This window comes from Prunus avium, chromosome 3, assembly GCF_965620075.1.
Source record: "Prunus avium chromosome 3, drPruAviu1.hap1.1, whole genome shotgun sequence".
Taxonomy (NCBI): domain Eukaryota; kingdom Viridiplantae; phylum Streptophyta; class Magnoliopsida; order Rosales; family Rosaceae; genus Prunus; species Prunus avium.
In genome coordinates, this window is record NC_142286.1 from 23,027,319 (window position 1) to 23,044,154 (window position 16,836).

Consider the following 16,836-nt stretch of genomic DNA (forward strand, 5'->3'; position numbering starts at 1 on the left):
AACTGCCGTTGAACTTGAATTGTCCAATTTCTCACACCTATTGATTTCGGATCGAGCCCCAAACTTGGGCAATATCATAATATGGTGGGAGGAGTAAATCCAATCCCTAGAAGTATGGAATACACCAACCACTCCAATTAGGAACGAACTGCCGTTGAACTTGAATTGTCCAATTTCTCACACCTATTGATTTCGGATCGAGCCCAAAACTTGGGCAACATCATAATATGGTCGGAGGAGTCATTTGGTGAGTTTTGAGTGGAATCCAATCGCTAGAAGTATGGAATACACTAACCACTCCAATCAGGAACGAAACGCCGTTGAACTTGAATTGTCCAGTTTCTCACACCTATTGATTTCGGATCGAGCCCCAAACTTGGGCAACACCATAATATGGTGGGAGGAGTCATTTGGTGAGTTTTGAGTGAAATCCAATCGCTAGAAGTATGGAATACACTAACCACTCCAATTAGGAACGAACTGTCGTTGAACTTGAATTGTCCAGTTTCTCACACCTATTGATTTCGGATCGAGCCCAAAACCTGGGCAACATCGTAATATGGTGGGAGGAGTCATTTGGGGAGTTTTGTGTGAAATCCAATCGCGAGAAGTATGGAATACACCAACCACTCCAATTAGGAACGAACTGTCGTTGAACTTGAATTATCCAATTTCTCACACCTATTGATTTCGGATCGATCCCAAAACTTGGGCAACATCATAATATGGTGGGAGGAGTCATTTGGGGAGTTTTGTGTGAAATCCAATCGTTAGAAGTATGGAATACACCAACCACTCTAATTTGGTACGAACTGCCCTTGAACTTTAATTGTCCAATTTGGAACACCTATTGATTTCGGATCGAGCCCCAAACTTGGGCAACATCATAATATCGTGGGAGGAGTCATTTGGTGAGTTTTGAGTGAAATCCAATCGCTAGTAGTGTGGAATACACCAACCACTCCAATTAGGAATGAACTGCCGTTGAACTTGAATTGTCCAATTTCTCACAGCTATTGATTTCGGATCGAGCCGCAAACTTGGGCAACATCATAATATGGTGGGAGGATTCATTTGGTGAGTTTTGAGTGAAATCCAATTGCTAGAAGTACGGAATACACCAACCACTCCAATTAGGAACGAACTGCCGTTGAACTTGAATTGTCCAATTTGGAACACCTATTGAATTCGGATCGAGCCCAAAACTTGGGCAACATCATAATATGGTGGGAGGAGTCATTTGGTGAGTTTTGAGTGAAATCCAATCGCTAGAAGTATGGAATACACCAACCACTCCTATTAGGAACGAACTGCCGTTGAACTTGAATTGTCCAATTTCGAACACCTATTGATTTGGGATCGAGCCCAAAACTTGGGCAACATCATAAAATGGTGGGAGGAGTCATTTGGTGAGTTTTGAGTGACATCCAATCGCTAGAAGTATGGAATACACCAACCACTCCAATTAGGAACGAACTGCCGTTGAACTTGAATTGTCCAATTTGGAACACCTATTGATTTCGGATCGAGCCCAAAACTTGGGCAACATCATAATATGGTGGGAGGAGTCATTTGGTGAGTTTTGAGTGAAATCCAATCGCTAGAAGTATGTAATACACCAACCTCTCCAATTAGGAACGAACTGCCGTTGAACTTGAATTGTCCAATTTCTCACACCTATTGATTTCGGATCGAGCCCCAAACTTGGGCAATATCATAATATGGTGGGAGGAGTAAATCCAATCCCTAGAAGTATGGAATACACCAACCACTCCAATTAGGAACGAACTGCCGTTGAACTTGAATTGTCCAATTTCTCACACCTATTGATTTCGGATCGAGCCCAAAACTTGGGCAACATCATAATATGGTCGGAGGAGTCATTTGGTGAGTTTTGAGTGGAATCCAATCGCTAGAAGTATGGAATACACTAACCACTCCAATCAGGAACGAAACGCCGTTGAACTTGAATTGTCCAGTTTCTCACACCTATTGATTTCGGATCGAGCCCCAAACTTGGGCAACACCATAATATGGTGGGAGGAGTCATTTGGTGAGTTTTGAGTGAAATCCAATCGCTAGAAGTATGGAATACACTAACCACTCCAATTAGGAACGAACTGTCGTTGAACTTGAATTGTCCAGTTTCTCACACCTATTGATTTCGGATCGAGCCCAAAACCTGGGCAACATCGTAATATGGTGGGAGGAGTCATTTGGGGAGTTTTGTGTGAAATCCAATCGTTGGAAGTATGGAATACACCAACCACTCCAATTTGGTACGAACTGCCGTTGAACTTTAATTGTCCAATTTGGAACACCTATTGATTTCGGATCGAGCCCCAAACTTGGGCAACATCATAATATGGTGGGAGGAGTCATTTGGTGAGTTTTGAGTGAAATCCAATCGCTAGAAGTATGGAATACACTAACGACTCCAATTAGGAACGAACTGCCGTTGAACTTGAATTGTCCAATTTCTCACACCTATTGATTTCGGATCGAGCCCAAAACTTGGGCAACATCATAATATGGTCGGAGGAGTCATTTGGTGAGTTTTGAGTGGAATCCAATCGCTAGAAGTATGGAATACACTAACCACTCCAATTAGGAACGAAATGCCGTTGAACTTGAATTGTCCAATTTCTCACACCTATTGATTTCGGATCGAGCCCCAAACTTGGGCAACAGCATAATATGGTGGGAGGAGACATGTGGTGAGTGAAATTCAATCGCTAGAAGTATGGAATACATCAACCACTCCAATTGGGAACGAACTGGCGTTGAACTTGAATTGTCCAATTTCTTACCCCTGTTGATTTCGGATCGAGCCCCAAACTTGGGCAACATCGTAATATGGTGGGAGGAGTCATTTGGTGAGTTTTGAGTGAAATCCAATCGCTAGAAGTATGGAATACACCAACCACTCCAACTAGGAATGAACTGCCGTTGAACTTGAATTGTCCAATTTCGAACACCTATTGATTTCGGAACGAGCCCAAAACTTGGGCAACATCATAATATGGTGGGGGGAGTCATTTGGTGAGTTTTGAGTGAAATCCAATCTCGAGAAGTATGGAATACACCAACCACTCCAATTAGGAACGAACTGCCGTTGAACTTGAATTGTCCAATTTCTCACAGCTATTGATTTCGGATCGAGCCCCAAACTTGGGCAACATCATAATATGGTGGGAGGATTCATTTGGTGAGTTTTGAGTGAAATCCAATTGCTAGAAGTACGGAATACACCAACCACTCCAATTAGGAACGAACTGCCGTTGAACTTGAATTGTCCAATTTGGAACACCTATTGAATTCGGATCGAGCCCAAAACTTGGGCAACATCATAATATGGTGGGAGGAGTCATTTGGTGAGTTTTGAGTGAAATCCAATCGCTAGAAGTATGGAATACACCAACCACTCCTATTAGGAACGAACTGTCGTTGAACTTGAATTGTCCAATTTCGAACACCTATTGATTTGGGATCGAGCCCAAAACTTGGGCAACATCATAATATGGTGGGAGGAGTCATTTGGTGAGTTTTGAGTGACATCCAATCGCTAGAAGTATGGAATACACCAACCACTCCAATTAGGAACGAACTGCCGTTGAACTTGAATTGTCCAATTTGGAACACCTATTGATTTCGGATCGAGCCCAAAACTTGGGCAACATCATAATATGGTGGGAGGAGTCATTTGGTGAGTTTTGAGTGAAATCCAATCGCTAGAAGTATGTAATACACCAACCACTCCAATTAGGAACGAACTGCCGTTGAACTTGAATTGTCCAATTTCTCACACCTATTGATTTCGGATCGAGCCCCAAACTTGGGCAATATCATAATATGGTGGGAGGAGTAAATCCAATCCCTAGAAGTATGGAATACACCAACCACTCCAATTAGGAACGAACTGCCGTTGAACTTGAATTGTCCAATTTCTCACACCTATTGATTTCGGATCGAGCCCAAAACTTGGGCAACATCATAATATGGTCGGAGGAGTCATTTGGTGAGTTTTGAGTGGAATCCAATCGCTAGAAGTATGGAATACACTAACCACTCCAATTAGGAACGAAATGCCGTTGAACTTGAATTGTCCAGTTTCTCACACCTATTGATTTCGGATCGAGCCCCAAACTTGGGCAACACCATAATATGGTGGGAGGAGTCATTTGGTGAGTTTTGAGTGAAATCCAATCGCTAGAAGTATGGAATACACTAACCACTCCAATTAGGAACGAACTGTCGTTGAACTTGAATTGTCCAGTTTCTCACACCTATTGATTTCGGATCGAGCCCAAAACCTGGGCAACATCATAATATGGTGGGAGGAGTCATTTGGTGAGTTTTGAGTGAAATCCAATCGCTAGAAGTATGGAATACACCAACCACTCCAATTAGGAACGAACTGCCGTTGAACTTGAATTGTCCAATTTCTCACACCTATTGATTTCGGATCGAGCCCCAAACTTGGACAACATCGTAATATGGTGGGAGGATTCATTTGGTGAGTTTTGAGTGAAATCCAATCGCGAGAAGTATGGAATACACCAACCACTCCAATTAGGAACGAACTGTCGTTGAACTTGAATTATCCAATTTCTCACACCTATTGATTTCGGATCGATCCCAAAACTTGGGCAACATCATAATATGGTGGGAGGAGTCATTTGGGGAGTTTTGTGTGAAATCCAATCGTTAGAAGTATGGAATACACCAACCACTCTAATTTGGTACGAACTGCCCTTGAACTTTAATTGTCCAATTTGGAACACCTATTGATTTCGGATCGAGCCCCAAACTTGGGCAACATCATAATATCGTGGGAGGAGTCATTTGGTGAGTTTTGAGTGAAATCCAATCGCTAGTAGTGTGGAATACACCAACCACTCCAATTAGGAATGAACTGCCGTTGAACTTGGATTGTCCAATTTCTCACAGCTATTGATTTCGGATCGAGCCGCAAACTTGGGCAACATCATAATATGGTGGGAGGATTCATTTGGTGAGTTTTGAGTGAAATCCAATTGCTAGAAGTACGGAATACACCAACCACTCCAATTAGGAACGAACTGCCGTTGAACTTGAATTGTCCAATTTGGAACACCTATTGAATTCGGATCGAGCCCAAAACTTGGGCAACATCATAATATGGTGGGAGGAGTCATTTGGTGAGTTTTGAGTGAAATCCAATCGCTAGAAGTATGGAATACACCAACCACTCCTATTAGGAACGAACTGCCGTTGAACTTGAATTGTCCAATTTCGAACACCTATTGATTTGGGATCGAGCCCAAAACTTGGGCAACATCATAAAATGGTGGGAGGAGTCATTTGGTGAGTTTTGAGTGACATCCAATCGCTAGAAGTATGGAATACACCAACCACTCCAATTAGGAACGAACTGCCGTTGAACTTGAATTGTCCAATTTGGAACACCTATTGATTTCGGATCGAGCCCAAAACTTGGGCAACATCATAATATGGTGGGAGGAGTCATTTGGTGAGTTTTGAGTGAAATCCAATCGCTAGAAGTATGTAATACACCAACCTCTCCAATTAGGAACGAACTGCCGTTGAACTTGAATTGTCCAATTTCTCACACCTATTGATTTCGGATCGAGCCCCAAACTTGGGCAATATCATAATATGGTGGGAGGAGTAAATCCAATCCCTAGAAGTATGGAATACACCAACCACTCCAATTAGGAACGAACTGGCGTTGAACTTGAATTGTCCAATTTCTCACACCTATTGATTTCGGATCGAGCCCCAAACTTGGGGAACATCATAATATGGTGGGAGGAGTCATGTGGTGAGTGAAATCCAATCGGTAGAAGTATGGAATACACCAACCACTCCAATTAGGAACGAACTGGCGTTCAACTTGAATTGTCCAATTTCTCACACCTATTGATTTCAGATCGAGCCCCAAACTTGGGGAACATCATAATATGGTGGGAGGAGTCATTTGGTGAGTTTTGAGTGAAATCCAAATGCAAGAAGTATGGAATACACCAACCACTCCAATTAGGAACGAACTGCCGTTGAACTTGAATTGTCTAATTTCGAACACCTATTGATTTCGGATCGAGCCCCAAACTTGGGCAACATCATAATATGGTGGGAGGAGTCATTTGGTGAGTTTTGAGTGAAATCCAATCGCTAGAAGTATGGAATACACCAACCACTCCAATTAGGAACGAAATGCCGTTGAACTTGAATTGTCCAATTTGGAACACCTATTGATTTCGGATCGAGCCCAAAACTTGGGCAACATCATAATATTGTGGGAGGAGTCATTTGGGGAGTTTTGAGTGAAATCCAATCGCTAGAAGTATGGCATACACCAACCACTCCAATTAGGAACGAACTGCCGTTGAACTTGAATTGTCCAATTTCTCACGCCTATTGATTTCGGATCGAGCCCAAAATTTGGGCAACATCATAATATGGTGGGAGGAGTCATTTGGTGAGTTTTGAGTGAAATCCAATTGCTAGAAGTATGGAATACACCAACCACTCCAATTAGGAACGAAGTGCTGTTGAACTTGAATTGTCTAACTTCGAACACCTATTGATTTCGGATCGAGCCCCAAACTTAGGCAACATCATAATATGGTGGGAGGAGTCATTTGGTGAGTTTTGAGTGAAATCCAATCGCTAGAAGTATGGAATACACCAACCACTCGAATTAGGAACGAAATGCCGTTGAACTTGAATTGTCGAATTTCTCACACCTATTGATTTCGGATCGAGCCCCAAACTTGGGCAACATCATAATATGGTGGGAGTAGTCATGTGGTGAGTGAAATCCAATCGCTAGAAGTGTGGAATACACCAACCACTCCAATTAGGAACGAACTGCCGTTGAACTTGAATTGTCCAATTTCTCACACCTATTGATTTCGGATCGAGCCCCAAACTTGGGGAAAGTCATAATATGGTGGGAGGAGTCATTTGGTGAGTTTTGAGTGAATTCCAATCGCTAGAAGTATGGAATACACCAACCACTCCAATTAGGAACGAACTGCCGTTGAACTTGAATTGTCCAATTTCTCACACCTATTGATTTCGGATCGAGCCCCAAACTTGGAAAACATCATAATATGGTGGGAGGAGTCATTTGGTGAGTTTTGAGTGAAATCCAATCGCTAGAAGTATGGAATACACCGACCGCTCCAATTAGGAACGAACTGCCGTTGAACTTGAATTGTCCAATTTCTCACACCTATTGATTTCGGATCGATCCCCAAACTTGGGCAACGTTATAATATGGTGGGAGGAGTCATTTGGTGAGTTTTGAGTGAAATCCAATCGCTAGAAGTATGGAATACACCAACCACTCCAATTAGGAACGAAATGCCGTTGAACTTGAATTGTCCAATTTGGAACACCTATTGCTTTCGGATCGAGCCCAAAACCTGGGCAACATCATAATATGGTGGGAGGAGTCATTTGGTGAGTTTTGAGTAAAATCCAATTGCTAGAAGTATGGAATACACCAACCACTCCAATTAGGAACGAACTGCCGTTGAACTTGAATTGTCCAATTTCTCACACCTATTTATTTCGGATCGAGCCCCAAACTTGGGCAACATCATAATATGGTGGGAGGAGTCATTTGGTGAATTTTGAGTGAAATCAAATCGCTAGAAGTATGGAATACACCAACCACTCCAATTAGGAACGAACTGCCGTTGAACTTGAATTGTCCAATTTCTGACACCTATTGATTTCGGATCGATCCCCAAACTTGGGCAACATCATAATATGGTGGGAGGAGTCATTTGGTGAGTTTTGAGTGAAATCCAATCGCTAGAAGTATGGAATACACCAACCACTCCAATTAGAAACGAACTGCCGTTGAACTTGAATTGTGCAATTTCTCACACCTATTGATTTCGGATCGAGCCCCAAACTTGGGCAACATCATAATATGGTGGGAGGAGTCATGTTAAGCTCATAATTTCATACATATACATGCCCAAATTTACTTACTTCTTTTGCTTAGTTTCCTAGATTTCTATGTTATTTGCCTCTCTTTGTGTGTTTTGTAGGCAAAAAGAGCAAGAGAGCATAATTCATGCAATTCAAGCATGTTAAGGCCTAATTTGGATGAATCGATGAAGAGCTTAAAGACAAACTCATTTTGGCTACAGCCCCCTTCCAGTCCAGTTTCGTAGGTCATATTGCAAGCTTTGTTTCAGCAACCTACATAGCTCGAATGAGGCAACATTCTTCATGAAAGTTGTTCCAATGGGTGTATACTATAACATATCCAAAATGCAGCCTAAACTCCAGTTAGGAACGAACTGCCGTTGAACTTGAATTGTCCAATTTCTCACACCTATTGATTTCGGATCGAGCCCCAAACTTGGGCAACATCATAATATGGTGGGAGGAGTCATTTGGTGAATTTTGAGTGAAATCCAATCGCTAGAAGTATGGAATACACCAACCACTCCAATTAGGAACGAACTGCCGTTGCACTTGAATTGTCCAATTCTCACACCTATTGATTTCGGATCGAGCCCCAAACTTGGGCAACATCATAATATGGTGGGAGGAGTCATTTGGTGAGTTTTGAGTGAAATCCAATCGCTAGAAGTATGGAATACACCAACCACTCCAATTAGGAACGAACTGCCGTTGCACTTGAATTGTCCAATTCTCACACCTATTGATTTCGGATCGAGCCCCAAACTTGGGCAACATCATAATATGGTGGGAGGAGTCATTTGGTGAGTTTTGAGTGAAATCCAATCGCTAGAAGTATGGAATACACCAACCACTCCAATTAGGAACGAACTGCCGTTGAACTTGAATTGTCCAACTTCGAACACCTATTGATTTCGGATCGAGCCCAAAACTTGGGCAACATCATAATATGGTGGGAGGAGTCATTTGGTGAGTTTTGAGTGAAATCCAATCGCTAGAAGTGTGGAATACACCAACTACTCCAATTTGGAACGAACTGCCGTTGAACTTGAATTGTCCAATTTGGAACACCTATTGATTTCGGATCGAGCCCAAACCTTGGGCAACACCGTAATATGGTGGGAGGAGTCATTTGGTGAGTCTTGAGTGAAATCCAAACGCTAGAAGTATGGAATACACCAACCACTCCAATTAGAAACGAACTGCCGTTGAACTTGAATTGTCCAACTTCGAACACCTATTGATTTCGGATCGAGCCCAAAACTTGGGCAACATCATAATATGGTGGGAGGAGTCATTTGGTTAGTTTTGAGTGAAATCCAATCGCTAGAAGTATGGAATACACCAACCACTCCAATTGGGAACGAACTGCCGTTCAACTTGAATTGTCCAATTTCGAACACCTATTGATTTCGGATCGAGCCCCAAACTTGGGCAACATCATAATATGGTGGGAGGAGTCATTTGGTGAGTTTTGAGTGAAATCCAATTGCTAGAAGTATGCAATACACCAACCACTCCAATTAGGAACGAACTACCGTTGAACTTGAATTTTCCAATTTCGAACACCTATTGATTTCGGATCGAGCCCCAAACTTGGGCAACATCATAATATGGTGGGAGGAGTCATTTGGTGAGTTTTGAGTGAAATCCAATCGCTAGAAGTATGGAATACACCAACCACTCCAATTAGGAACGAACTTCCGTTGAACTTGAATTGTCCAAGTTCTCACACCTATTGATTTCGGATCGAGCCCCAAACTTGGGCAACATCATAATATGGTGGGAGGAGTCATTTGGTGAGTTTTGAGTGAAATCCAATCGCTAGAGGTATGGAATACACCTACCACTCCAATTAGGAACGAACTGCCGTTGAACTTGAATTGTCCAATTTCTAACACCAATTGATTTCGGATCGAGCCCCAAACTTGGGCAACATTGTAATATGGTGGGAGGAGTCATTTGGTGAGTTTTGAGTGAAATCCAATCGCTAGAAGTATGGAATACACCAACCACTCCAATTAGGAACGAACTGCCGTTGAACTTGAATTGTCCAATTCTCACACCTATTGATTTCGGATCGAGCCCCAAACTTGGGCAACATCATAATGTGGTGGGAGGAGTCATTTGGTGAGTTTTGAGTGAAATCCAATCGCTAGAAGTATGGAATACACCAACCACTCCAATTAGGAACGAACTGTCGTTGAACTTGAATTGTCCAATTTCTCACACCTATTGATTTCGGATCGAGCCCCAAACTTGGGCAACATCATAATATGGTGGGAGGAGTCATGTTAAGCTCATAATTTCATACATATACATGCCCAAATTTACTTACTTCTTTTGCTTAGTTTCCTAGATTTCTATGTTATTTGCCTCTCTTTGTGTGTTTTGTAGGCAAAAAGAGCAAGAGAGTATAATTCATGCAATTCAAGCATGTTAAGGCCTAATTTGGATGAATCGATGAAGTGCTTAAATTCAAACTCATTTTGGCTACAGCCCCCTGCCAGTCCAGTTTCGTAGGTTCATATTGCAAGCTTTGTTTCAGCAACCTACATAGCTCGGATGAGGCAACATTCTTCATGAAAGTTGTTCCAATGGGTGTATACTATAACATATCCAAAATGCAGCCCCATTGGATACATATGGAGTCTGTCACCTAGCAAACACAGAACCATGCTCAGGATGGATTTTGTCAGCGAGCAAAAACGAGTTACCAATTTGTTTTGGCCTTAACTTCGTCATCCGAGCTTGGATTGGGCCAATACTTGTGTGGTTGGATCAGACACATTCTGAACTTCAATGTGGAGTGCTTAAAGTCGTCATTTGCTTAAGGGAAGCCCAATTTGTAAGCCCTTGAAGTTGCTGGTCATGCTGACCTCCGGATGAGCTATTGTTTCTGGTTGGAAGCTTGGTCATGGTGACATGAAGATGAGCTAGGGCTGCTGGTGGGATTTATTGGTGAAGTGCATCAACCAATTCTGATTTTCTAATACAAGTGCATCAACCAATTCAAATTTTCTAATACAAGTGCATCAACCAATTCAAGATTTTATAATACAAGTGTTGTATGCATTAGCCATATTGAATTCAGATTTTCACTTCCCCTAGGCCTATAAATAGGGATGTTCTCTAAGCTTGTAAACACACCTCAAGGGGGGGAGCTCTCAAACACTTCTCTAGAGCTCCCTTCCATTCTCTCCCTCAAATTCTCTTAATTTTGCTTTCTAGTTCTCAATTCTAGCTTTCCTTTTGCTTCTTAGTTGTAGTTTATTTTTCTTTGTAATGTAAATTCTTTTCTTAAGTTTTCAAGTTGAATTAGTTTCCAAGTTTCAATTATGGTTTTTGTTCTTATTCATTATGCTTATAAGTTAATATGCTAGTTTGAATGATTGATCACCATTTAGGCTTGCATGTTAGCTATCTTGGTTTGAATTAAGAGTATACACCATGCTTTAATTCGAATTGAACTATGAACAGGAAGAGTATGTATGGACATTCGACAACAGGGATTAGATACATGCTTGGTTGTTTAAATTGTTCTTCTATGCTTAATGGGTTCCTAATGCTTAATTTTAGGTTAGACAACAAATGATCAAATTAGGGAACTAGGAACACAAGGTTAAGACCAAACACCATGGCTTAATCATACTTTAGCTAGAATCAATCCGTTAATCTAATTGAACTTGGGAACTTATTTGCTTGAGTTATTTCTTCCATGTTTTATTTATTTCCTTTCTTTTTCATTTCTGTTTTGTGTAGGGAAAATGAATTGGATTATTCAATCACCAATCCCTGTGGAATCGACCTCGCACTTACATACGCTAAACTACCAACGGTTCGTGCACTTGCGAGTATCACAAGTTGAGGATGCAGCTTAATCCATTTCGGTGCAGCTGTATCTACACAACAAGTCATTTGGTGAGTTTTGAGTGAAATCCAATCGCTAGAAGTATGGAATACACCAACCTCTCCAATTAGGAACGAACTGCCGTTGAACTTGAATTGTCCAATTTCTCACACCTATTGATTTCGGATCGAGCCCCAAACTTGGGCAACATCATAATATGGCGGGAGGAGTATTGTGGTGAGTGAAATCCAATCGGTAGAAGTATGGAATACACCAACCACTCCAATTAGGAACGAACTGCCGTTGAACTTGAATTGTCCAATTTCTGACACCTATTGATTTCGGATCGAGCCCCAAACTTGGGGAACATCATAATATGGTGGGAGGAGTCATTTGGTGAGTTTTGAGTGAAATCCAATCGCTAGAAGTATGGAATACACCAACCACTCCAATTACGAACGAACTGCCGTTGAACTTGAATTGTCCAATTTCTCACACCTATTGATTTCGGATCGAGCCCCAAACTTGGGCAACATCGTAATATGGTGGGAGGAGTCATTTGGTGAGTTTTGAGTGAAATCCAATCGCTAGAAGTATGGAATACACCAACCACTCCAATTAGGAACGAACTGCCGTTGAACTTCAATTGTCCAATTTCTCACACCTATTGATTTCGGATCGAGCCCCAAACTTGGGCAACATCGTAATATGGTGGGAGGAGTCATTTGGTGAGTTTTGAGTGAAATCCAATCGGTAGAAGTATGGAATACACCAACCACTCCAATTAGGAACGAACTGCCGTTGAACTTGAATTGTCCAATTTCTCACACCTATTGATTTCGGATCGAGCCCCAAACTTGGGCAACATCGTAAGATGGAGGGAGGAGTCATTTGGTGAGTTTTGAGTGAAATCCAATCGCTAGAAGTATGGAATACACCAACCACTCCAATTAGGAACGAACTGCCGTTGAACTTGAATTGTCCAATTTCTCACGCCTATTGATTTCGGATCGAGCCCCAAACTTGGGCAACATCATAATATGGTGGGAGGAGTCATTTGGTGAGTTTTGAGTGAAATCCAATTGCTAGAAGTATGGAATAAACCAACCACTCCAATTAGGAACGAACTGCCGTTGAACTTGAATTGTCCAACTTCGAACACCTATTGATTTCGGATCGAGCCCAAAACTTGGGCAACATCATAATATGGTGGGAGGAGTCATTTGGTGAGTTTTGAGTGAAATCCAATCGCTAGAAGTGTGGAATACACCAACTACTCCAATTTGGAACGAACTGCCGTTGAACTTGAATTGTCCAATTTGGAACACCTTTTGATTTCGGATCGAGCCCAAACCTTGGGCAACACCGTAATATGGTGGGAGGAGTCATTTGGTGAGTCTTGAGTGAAATCCAAACGCTAGAAGTATGGAATACACCAACCACTCCAATTAGAAACGAACTGCCGTTGAACTTGAATTGTCCAACTTCGAACACCTATTGATTTCGGATCGAGCCCAAAACTTGGGCAACATCATAATATGGTGGGAGGAGTCATTTGGTTAGTTTTGAGTGAAATCCAATCGCTAGAAGTATGGAATACACCAACCACTCCAATTGGGAACGAACTGCCGTTCAACTTGAATTGTCCAATTTCGAACACCTATTGATTTCGGATCGAGCCCCAAACTTGGGCAACATCATAATATGGTGGGAGGAGTCATTTGGTGAGTTTTGAGTGAAATCCAATTGCTAGAAGTATGCAATACACCAACCACTCCAATTAGGAACGAACTACCGTTGAACTTGAATTTTCCAATTTCGAACACCTATTGATTTCGGATCGAGCCCCAAACTTGGGCAACATCATAATATGGTGGGAGGAGTCATTTGGTGAGTTTTGAGTGAAATCCAATCGCTAGAAGTATGGAATACACCAACCACTCCAATTAGGAACGAACTTCCGTTGAACTTGAATTGTCCAAGTTCTCACACCTATTGATTTCGATCGAGCCCCAAACTTGGGCAACATCATAATATGGTGGGAGGAGTCATTTGGTGAGTTTTGAGTGAAATCCAATCGCTAGAAGTATGGAATACACCTACCACTCCAATTAGGAACGAACTGCCGTTGAACTTGAATTGTCCAATTTCTAACACCAATTGATTTCGGATCGAGCCCCAAACTTGGGCAACATTGTAATATGGTGGGAGGAGTCATTTGGTGAGTTTTGAGTGAAATCCAATCGCTAGAAGTATGGAATACACCAACCACTCCAATTAGGAACGAACTGCCGTTGAACTTGAATTGTCCAATTTCTCACACCTATTGATTTCGGAACGAGCCCCAAACTTGGGCAACATCGTAATATGGAGGGAGGAGTCATTTGGTGAGTTTTGAGTGAAATCCAATCGCTAGAAGTATGGAATACACCAACCACTCCAATTAGGAACGAACTGCCGTTGAACTTGAATTGTCCAATTTCTCACGCCTATTGATTTCGGATCGAGGCCCAAACTTGGGCAACATCATAATATGGTGGGAGGAGTCATTTGGTGATTTTTGAGTGAAATCCAATTGCTAGAAGTATGGAATAAACCAACCACTCCAATTAGGAACGAACTGCCGTTGAACTTGAATTGTCCAACTTCGAACACCTATTGATTTCGGATCGAGCCCAAAACTTTGGCAACATCATAATATGGTGGGAGGAGTCATTTGGTGAGTTTTGAGTGAAATCCAATCGCTAGAAGTGTGGAATACACCAACTACTCCAATTTGGAACGAACTGCCGTTGAACTTGAATTGTCCAATTTGGAACACCTATTGATTTCGGATCGAGCCCAAACCTTGGGCAACACCGTAATATGGTGGGAGGAGTCATTTGGTGAGTCTTGAGTGAAATCCAAACGCTAGAAGTATGGAATACACCAACCACTCCAATTAGAAACGAACTGCCGTTGAACTTGAATTGTCCAACTTCGAACACCTATTGATTTCGGATCGAGCCCAAAACTTGGGCAACATCATAATATGGTGGGAGGAGTCATTTGGTTAGTTTTGAGTGAAATCCAATCGCTAGAAGTATGGAATACACCAACCACTCCAATTGGGAACGAATTGCCGTTGAACTTGAATTGTCCAATTTCGAACACCTATTGATTTCGGATCGAGCCCCAAACTTGGGCAACATCATAATATGGTGGGAGGAGTCATTTGGTGAGTCTTGAGTGAAATCCAAACGCTAGAAGTATGGAATACACCAACCACTCCAATTAGAAACGAACTGCCGTTGAACTTGAATTGTCCAACTTCGAACACCTATTGATTTCGGATCGAGCCCAAAACTTGGGCAACATCATAATATGGTGGGAGGAGTCATTTGGTTAGTTTTGAGTGAAATCCAATCGCTAGAAGTATGGAATACACCAACCACTCCAATTGGGAACGAACTGCCGTTCAACTTGAATTGTCCAATTTCGAACACCTATTGATTTCGGATCGAGCCCCAAACTTGGGCAACATCATAATATGGTGGGAGGAGTCATTTGGTGAGTTTTGAGTGAAATCCAATTGCTAGAAGTATGCAATACACCAACCACTCCAATTAGGAACGAACTACCGTTGAACTTGAATTTTCCAATTTCGAACACCTATTGATTTCGGATCGAGCCCCAAACTTGGGCAACATCATAATATGGTGGGAGGAGTCATTTGGTGAGTTTTGAGTGAAATCCAATCGCTAGAAGTATGGAATACACCAACCACTCCAATTAGGAACGAACTTCCGTTGAACTTGAATTGTCCAAGTTCTCACACCTATTGATTTCGGATCGAGCCCCAAACTTGGGCAACATCATAATATGGTGGGAGGAGTCATTTGGTGAGTTTTGAGTGAAATCCAATCGCTAGAGGTATGGAATACACCTACCACTCCAATTAGGAACGAACTGCCGTTGAACTTGAATTGTCCAATTTCTAACACCAATTGATTTCGGATCGAGCCCCAAACTTGGGCAACATTGTAATATGGTGGGAGGAGTCATTTGGTGAGTTTTGAGTGAAATCCAATCGCTAGAAGTATGGAATACACCAACCACTCCAATTAGGAACGAACTGCCGTTGAACTTGAATTGTCCAATTCTCACACCTATTGATTTCGGATCGAGCCCCAAACTTGGGCAACATCATAATATGGTGGGAGGAGTCATTTGGTGAGTTTTGAGTGAAATCCAATCGCTAGAAGTATGGAATACACCAACCACTCCAATTAGGAACGAACTGTCGTTGAACTTGAATTGTCCAATTTCTCACACCTATTGATTTCGGATCGAGCCCCAAACTTGGGCAACATCATAATATGGTGGGAGGAGTCATGTTAAGCTCATAATTTCATACATATACATGCCCAAATTTACTTACTTCTTTTGCTTAGTTTCCTAGATTTCTATGTTATTTGCCTCTCTTTGTGTGTTTTGTAGGCAAAAAGAGCAAGAGAGTATAATTCATGCAATTCAAGCATGTTAAGGCCTAATTTGGATGAATCGATGAAGTGCTTAAATTCAAACTCATTTTGGCTACAGCCCCCTGCCAGTCCAGTTTCGTAGGTTCATATTGCAAGCTTTGTTTCAGCAACCTACATAGCTCGGATGAGGCAACATTCTTCATGAAAGTTGTTCCAATGGGTGTATACTATAACATATCCAAAATGCAGCCCCATTGGATACATATGGAGTCTGTCACCTAGCAAACACAGAACCATGCTCAGGATGGATTTTGTCAGCGAGCAAAAACGAGTTACCAATTTGTTTTGGCCTTAACTTCGTCATCCGAGCTTGGATTGGGCCAATACTTGTGTGGTTGGATCAGACACATTCTGAACTTCAATGTGGAGTGCTTAAAGTCGTCATTTGCTTAAGGGAAGCCCAATTTGTAAGCCCTTGAAGTTGCTGGTCATGCTGACCTCCGGATGAGCTATTGTTTCTGGTTGGAAGCTTGGTCATGGTGACATGAAGATGAGCTAGGGCTGCTGGTGGGA